At 39.3% G+C, this 8,742-nt stretch overlaps 1 pseudogene; it reads right to left on the bottom strand.

The window, feature by feature from the left end:
• Positions 1-6,698: 6,698 nt before the first annotated feature.
• On the bottom strand, positions 6,699-8,742 carry LOC149259454 (uncharacterized; annotated as a pseudogene).

The raw sequence follows: 8,742 nt of genomic DNA, 5'->3' as shown, positions 1-8,742 counted from the left end.
GAATAATATGTCAACGCCCTTAATAAGTGCACATTACCACCTTTTGTTAGATACACAATAGTGGCATTGTAGGGTGCGGATATTTCATAACCTTTCATCGGCTTTACTGATTTTACTAAGTGATTCTTCTTCTTGAGATGGATTAATCTAGTCAAGTCCCTGGTATGCATTAATCCATCCACCTTTATCTTCAAAATCAATTCTCAATAAGTCTCTTGGTAGCTACAGGATTTCTAAACAGGATCACACAAGGCAATTGTCTTAATGGCTGATTTTGCAACAAAAGGGAGCATTTTCAACCTCAACCCCAATAAACTTTGCATCACAATACTTGGGAGCCAACCACACTCAAGAACCTCGACATTATGCACATCCAGTTATTAGCATATCCAAGAATCAAACCCCGTTCATACGTTATGTCAAACATTTTGCATGCTCATGAAAATGGATTGTGTAACTGCAGTTTTATTAGGTAGGAGTTGATGCGTTTATTAGATGGCCATTTTGGCATTTACGCATCTCTGAGAAATTCAAATAGTCGCAGCACAAAGAAGCTGAAAATAGCCTCCCTAGTTTGCGATTAAGCGTGATTTGATTCCCTAACTTGTGATGTGTCACTGTTCTTGAGATTAGCGGCAGCGCAAAAACTAGTACTAGGATGAGGCTTGGGCATAATGCATATTCTCCTGGAAATAAAGGCGTAATGAAGATTCCCTTTTTGCGATGAGTGTTATTTGATTGGCTAGTCTGCGATCAAGGCTGTTGGGTATTTTTCCATGGAGAAAATACCAAAAACCAAATGAACAAACACACAGAGGCAATGCTCTGTTTTACCTCCACAGGATCTTTTAAGCACAGGAAAACTTAAAAAAAATTCACAGAGAAACAGAGTATTTCACCATAAAATATTTCTGAGAAATTACTGGGTTAACTGCTGTAAATCCCTTTTTACATTCACTGCAGTGAAAACAACTTACTGCTGTAATAAAAGTTTACATAAGTTTACTGCTGTAAACAAAATTCACACAGACTTACAAAAAAAACTTTACCATTTTCTTTATGCACTGCTGTGCAAAACCACACATGGTTTTTCGCTTTTACTGCACCTTCGTTTTACAATGCTCCACTCAAAAATTTCAACCCACAAGCTCTTTTCATTTGGCTCGCTCTATACTCTTTCGCTGCTGCACTTTACATATCTCCCATGTGTAACAAAAACAATACAGAGCACATTTTGTTTACTGCTCCGTCGTTTCTTTTACAATAGTCAACACTACAACCACAAGCACATTTTCACATGGCTCATATATATAAAAACTTAATACAAAACATACATAAAAAATGTGGCCCATACTAATATTAAAGGCCCACCTAAACTACGTACACATAAAAAAATATAAAACGTATGTGCCCATAATCATTTAAAAGGGCCACCAAAAAGTACGTACAACCACCAACTCCATTAATTCTTTCATTCTCGGCGGTCAACAAAAAGGACAAACATTATACAATTTGGTTTTGGGAAGCCATCGGGTCCGCGCTTCATCGCATCGCAACTTTACTCATGTCAAAGACCCCGACCCTATGACATTGCCGATAGCGATGTGCTGATGCGATATCGGCGATCGCTCATCGGCGATGTTTCATATTGCTGCCACTGCCTGCCTCCGATGCTCCAACCCGCCGATATGCCGACTTGCCAATATGCCGATATGATCTGGACGGTTTTATGGTTTCGTTCGGTGGTTTTTGGATGCAGCGTGCTGACTGAGTCGGCTGCCATCGCTGTCCCTGTCCGCCTGCAGTTGGAATTACCATTCCAACACTCCCCTTTAATTTCAACTGCTGGGCATTCAATCTTACCCAAGCACTTCCTCTCATGGAGGGATTCACTAACTGCTTCTGATGCAGTTCATAAACAAACAATGTTGTCTTCCTCTTAATAGAGGGATTAACCTGAAACTGTGCTTAAGAGCACCTTCCTCATGACAGAGGGATTCACCATAACAATGTGCTGAAAAGCACCTTCCTCTTGACAGAGGGATTCACCTGTGACTATGCTGAAAAGCATCATCCTCTTGATAGAGGGATTCACCACGACACTGTGCTGAAAAGCACCTTCCTCTTTAATAGAGGGATTACAAACAGACACTGCTTTACATGCAGTTCCAAAACAAACAATCGTTGCACTGTTGTGTGTGCAAACTCATTACAATGTTCTCTTATGCTGATGCATATTCTCTGCTGCACTGTTGTGCCATCTTCTTTACTGCGTCTACCCCACACTGCTGTGTCTACACTTGCTGTTGTGTTGCTGCACTTCACTTACATTTCTTTGCAAACTCTGCATTGTTGTGCATTCTTCAAAGACAAAATACTCTGTCTTTTCTGGAACAATTACTCTGTCCCACCTTACAAATTTACACTGCTGTGTGTAAACATTTCTTACACTCACTGCTGTTGCATATATTGCATTTCAATTCAATGAACAACAAATTCATTACATTTACCTTTACTGCTGTAAGGAAAATTTCTTTTGCATGTGCTGCTGTCCATTACATCTCATTCCTTCAACAAAACTTTAATGTTGCTGCATCTTTCTTGTTTGCATCGCTGTGTGCTTCTCCTTCTTGCCATCATGCTGCTGTCCATAACTTCCTGCTGCTGCATTTTTTTCATATTCACTGCTGTCCATACCCATAACCATAGACTGTCATCCCTGGGTTTTTATTTGCTGCTGCGTTGCCTCTGCAATTTGCACTGTCGCTGCCCTTTTGTTTCATCATACTGCTGTGTGCCCATACTCTTGGCACTTCATTCTCCACAAAAAATAACACAGGCTGCTGCCTTTTCTTATGCACCCTTGCTTCACACAATCTTAGTCTTCATTTTTTTTACACAATGCACTAGTGTGCAATTCCTTTGGCTTTCTGCTGCCACACACATTCTTATACATCCAGTGTGCATTAAAAATCTGCTGTCCCTGTTTTTCTTTATGCATTTCTTTGCATGTTGCATTGCATACAAAAAAAACATTACATTTTTTTTACTGTTGTGTGGAAGAATTTTATTGCATTCTCAGCCACTGGGCATTTATGCTCTGCTGCGTTTTGCCTTCTTCTCATTTCTTCTCATTGCTTTGCATTTTCACTTCCAATACAAAGCATTTCATCTGTTGTGCATTACACTCAATCTGCTGTGAGTGTATTCTCTCACTTTGCATAAAAGGAAAACTACATTCCATTGCTATGCATTTCAATGCATGTGCACCACAAAAAAAAATTTAAACTGCTGTTCATTCTAATCCATGTGCTCCAAAAAAAAATTTCCAAACTGCTGTTTTATGTTCTGTCTTCCCACTGCTGTGAGGGTCTCCATGCTTTGCATTTTTCTCTTATCTCGCTGCTGCTCTTTACATTTCAGCGCTGCCTTCTTTTCTTCTTTATGCATTTCTGTGCATATTGCATAAAAACAAAGCAAAAACATTGCTGATTTCATCACTGCTGCATATTACCTTTTAGAGGGATTAACAAAGATTTCATTTGCAACTGCTACGCTGCAATACATCCTCCATCAACAAATGATTGTTAATACAGTTCAGCAAATAAAAATTACAAGCTCCCCTTTAATGTGTGCTTGTCTTCTTTTAGCAGACTCTTCTCAAAACAAATTTAGATCCACTGGGGAGTTCAAGGGGTTTTCAGATTGCCTTTCCTTCCTTCTCCATACTTGTGTAACTTTCTTCTTTTGCATGGGTCTAGTTTGCATAGGAGCCCATGTTAAGTTACAGTCTCGTGCCATATGCCCAATGTTATGACACTTGAAACATTCAACTTTATTCATGAATAAGAATTCATGATTTCTACTTGTGAAATTATTTCTTGGAGATTGTCGGGGACCACAACATCTATCTCCATGAAATGATCTACAGTCTCTTGCCATATGACCAAAGTTTGAACAAGAGTAACAATAACCATAAAATGAACTTTGGTACCTGGGAGATGGAGGTTTCCTTGATGTACTTCTGAAGCTTTGCTGCCTTGAGATCCTTTGTTGATGACCATTGTCTCTTGCCTTCTTGCCATCAGCTACATTTCTTCTTGGAGCTGATTTTCTACTTGGAGCAGGATTCCTTCTATTGTTGCCTTCATTTTTCTCCTTGCCTTTGCCGGAACTAGGAGCATCACCATCTCTTTCTGGCTTCTTCACATCTCCTTTGCTTAAAACATCCTCATCCTTGTTTGAGGGTTCACCTACATACCCAAGTCCTGATTTATCAAATGGAGATCTGTGATAGCTGAGCATGTCATCCAAAGCTTGAGAGCTCTTCATCATTTTGTTCATCCCTTCAACCTTCTTCCTGAGGAGGACAATCTCTTCTTCTAACTTTTCACATTCATTATTTTTCTTTGCTAGTTGTCCCTCAGTTTCTTCCTTGCTACGAGTAGCTTCAGCTGCTACTATTTTGAAGGAGATAATCTCTGTCTTTATTTTGGAGATTTCTTCATCATTTGCTTGACTGCTCTTCATTTTCTTTTCAGCTCCTTGTGCCTGCTTCTTGGCTTCTTGTAGTTCGGACTTAAGGGAGGAGACCTCTACCTTGTACTGTCCAATCTCTTCCACAAGCTTATTCACTCTCTTGTGTCTTTGTTCAAGTTGACTTGTCAAGGCATCTGCCTGCTTGTTTGCTTCATTCAGCTGATTTGTCATAGACATGACTTCTTCATGATGTTTCCTCTTGCATTGATCAAGTTCCTTCTTGAGCTTGGCTAGCTCTTCATCCCTTTCTTTTACTTGAAGCTTGATGAGGTCAAGCTTTTCATTCTCAGCTTCTATGATGGGTTCATGACTTTCTTCTTGACTCATTTTCATGGTCAGTGCTCCCTTTGCATGAAGGTCATGCAGTCTGTCCCATATATCCTTTGCTGATGAATATTTTCCTAGATTCTTCTTCACAGAATCAGGGAGTCCATCCAAGATTAGTTTTACTGCTTGTGCATCATACTCCATGGATTCTTCATCCATCTTACTGTCATCAATCACTGACTCCCAGACTTCAATCCCCTCAGACATTAGAAAAGCCCTCATCATTATTTCCCATACATCAAAGTTTCCATGAAACTTTGGGGTTTCAAATAGAATGTATTCTAATGGATTGCCTTCTAGTTTAGTAGAAGAGGGAGACACATTTTTAACAGTCCTGGAGGCTTTCTTCTTTGACCTTGCCATTTTTAACTAGGCTTCAAATACTTGACTGTGTTTTTTTTAATCACTGACTGTTTCTATAACAATAACACAAAGGAAAGCTTTGACAAATACCTTACCCCTTTTGGCTGTGGCTTCACACTGCTGGAGAAGTTTGACTGCTGCAACCACACCTTCCTTCAGCTTCTTTGAGTCTTCAAAGAGCCTGGACTAGCTTTGATACCACTGTTGGGTATTTTTCCATGGAGAAAATACCAAAAACCAAATGAACAAACACACAGAGGCAATGCTCTGTTTTACCTCCACAGGATCTTTTAAGCACAGGAAAACTTAAAAAAAATTCACAGAGAAACAGAGTATTTCACCATAAAATATTTCTGAGAAATTACTGGGTTAATTGCTGTAAATCCCTTTTTACATTCACTGCAGTGAAAACAACTTACTGCTGTAATAAAAGTTTACATAAGTTTACTGCTGTAAACAAAATTCACACAGACTTACAAAAAAAACTTCACCATTTTCTTTATGCACTGTTGTGCAAAACCACACATGGTTTTTCGCTTTTACTGCACCTTCGTTTTACAATGCTCCACTCAAAAATTTCAACCCACAAGCTCTTTTCATTTGGCTCGCTCTATACTCTTTCGCTGCTGCACTTTACATATCTCCCATGTGTAACAAAAACAATACAGAGCACATTTTGTTTACTGCTCCGTCGTTTCTTTTACAATAGTCAACACTACAACCACAAGCACATTTTCACATGGCTCATATATATAAAAACTTAATACAAAACATACATAAAAAACGTGGCCCATACTAATATTAAAGGCCCACCTAAACTACGTACACATAAAAAAATATAAAACGTATGTGCCCATAATCATTTAAAAGGGCCACCAAAAAGTACGTACAACCACCAACTCCATTAATTCTTTCATTCTCGGTGGTCAACAAAAAGGACAAACATTATACAATTTGGTTTTGGGAAGCCATTGGGTCCGCGCTTCATCGCATCGCAACTTTACTCATGTCAAAGACCCCGACCCTATGACATTGCCGATAGCGATGTGCTGATGCGATATCGGCGATCGCTCATCGGCGATGTTTCATATTGCTGCCACTGCCTGCCTCCGATGCTCCAACCCGCCGATATGCCGACTTGCCGATATGCCGATATGATCTGGACGGTTTTATGGTTTCGTTCGGTGGTTTTTGGATGCAGCGTGCTGACTGAGTCGGCTGCCATCGCTGTCCCTGTTCGCCTGCAGTTGGAATTACCATTCCAACAAGGCGTTGCTTGCCTCTTTAGTATGTGGTTGATTGCAATTTGCCTTGCTCAGTTGCAATTGTATCACATTTTGTCTAGCTTCTTTGTGGTTGCATCATAATGAACTCCTCAACCTGGTGATACAGTGCTCCATTACCAACTCCCCTTGCTTAACCTCTAGCAGTGTTTGGCTGGAAAGTCCTGTATAAATCGTGGTATGTATTCATCTTTCCATTTTATACAATCCCAAATCATGTTGACTTGGGTTAATATAAAGACCATGTAAGGATCTCAATATCACAAAGACAAGGTACATTAAAAAATAGTAGACCTCAAATATCTCTGATCGTGCAAAACAAGCACACCAACAAATTTTGTAATTTTTATTCTACTGAAGATAGAAGTCTCCATGATTGTAAGTGCTTCTTTTGAGTGTTGTGCCCTGTCTCCTTCACTCACAGAAAATGCATGGGTAATGTGGATACAGAACTCTATTGCAATACCAATTGACATCACAAGGTTCAGTAGCGAAATCACATATAATTGAATACTTAGCACTGCCATCAAACCCATGATATCTAAAACAATCATTGCCCGTATAAGCAAAATTATTGTTGAAAGCAATAAACTGCTGGTAATGACATATTTTGAGTACAACTGAAAGATTAATCAATGTTTTCCTCCAAATGTCTAAGTATTACTCAAAGAAAATATAGAACACTGAGTATGGTAGACTGAAATCTTTAAAGAATCTAAAACTCTTGCAACAAACTGCTTAGGAGCCTTGATGGCATTTTCAAAATCTCTCTGTTTGTTTAAGGGTGTGTGATATGCATGGAATTATGATGCTTGAATTACTTCATTCTCATATTCTTTGAGATCAACACCATTGGTATAAGCACCATGACCCCCTTTTGTACAATCTGTAGATGCCCATGTAAACAAAAACCACGCTAGTTTATCTCTGAATTGTATTGTAGATGGTAAATTTCCAATCAGATCTGAATGTAAGAAGCACGTTGTGCAGTCCTGGAAAGTCCCACTTATACCACAAGTGCCATCTCTAGATGTACAACAAGGCGGTTAATCATCAGGAGGACAAAAGGTCCTATTGGGAAATTTCCTGCAGCATCCAAATGCTTCTGGTGATAACCATACAAGAAAGTCATCTAGTCAAGGTGCAGCCGGACTTGCAATGCACTAGACTTTGGTGTTAAGCAGCCCTCGATATATCATTCTATAAGAGTTTGATTCACATTTATTAATAGAGCACAACAAATTTGCGTTGTCTGATTCCAGGCTGTAATTGTAGTCTTTTACAACAAAGTAAAGTGGGGGTATGACATGTAGATACTCAGATATGTTATTGAAATAAACCTGGAGATAAGAGTCTTGTGGAAGCATCACTTGTTGCTCTAGGCTCGATTGAAGTCTTGTAGTTAGTGCAATGCTTGGGATAGCAAAATCACTGATCACCAAAATGACTGCAACTTTTATAGTCGGCATGCTTAGAATAGGTGCATGGATATTGTTCATGTAACGTACCGAAAGATCGGGTTTATTGCTGCTTCTTGCCTAAATTACCATGTTCAAGTTTAGTTTCAAATGAACAAACTTTTATGCAGGAAATCAGTCAACTTTGTTTTCTTCTGTTCTTCTGAAACCAAATGTCATAAGGGAAAAAAATGCAGTCACTTGAAGTAAGAACTCCAATAACATGGCAAGAGCTACAAATATCAAGAACACTCTACATGTAGCAATAGAGATGAAGCTTTCAACTACAAATGCCAGAACCTCTAAGAAGGTTGAGAGTGTTATGGATGGCCCCACTTCAGCAAGTGTGCTTCCCACTTGTTTTTCCATGGACAACACTACCCGTTGGTGTTTAAGTGCATGCACTAAGATACACATGTTGTCAACTCCCACCACCAGCACTAGAAAAGGATTAACTTCAGTGATGATTGGAGTGGACTTCACTCCAAGCACACTGAATAACCCAATTTATCCTAGTACAGAAAGGACAACAAGAACGCCTGACAAACCGTGTAGCACTGTGGGCAAGACTCCATATTTACTACAACATAACCATCGCAATCCATTCTATGAATCTGTAATAAGAAATATGAGATATTTCATTCAAATCGAAAATGAAAACCTAAGCCAATCAAGTTAACCTGGCAGGGAGCATTTGCTTTGAAATCGATTGCAGCCTCGACAAACCTTAGACGTGGGTAAATTTGAAAGTCAATGTGCAGTATCCTTCTCAT

This window comes from Pinus tabuliformis, chromosome 6 (genome assembly GCF_031772625.1).
Source record: "Pinus tabuliformis cultivar Carrire ecotype Pingquan chromosome 6, CPIR1, whole genome shotgun sequence".
NCBI classification, from domain to species: domain Eukaryota; kingdom Viridiplantae; phylum Streptophyta; class Pinopsida; order Pinales; family Pinaceae; genus Pinus; species Pinus tabuliformis.
This window is presented reverse-complemented; position numbering and strand designations above follow the sequence as displayed.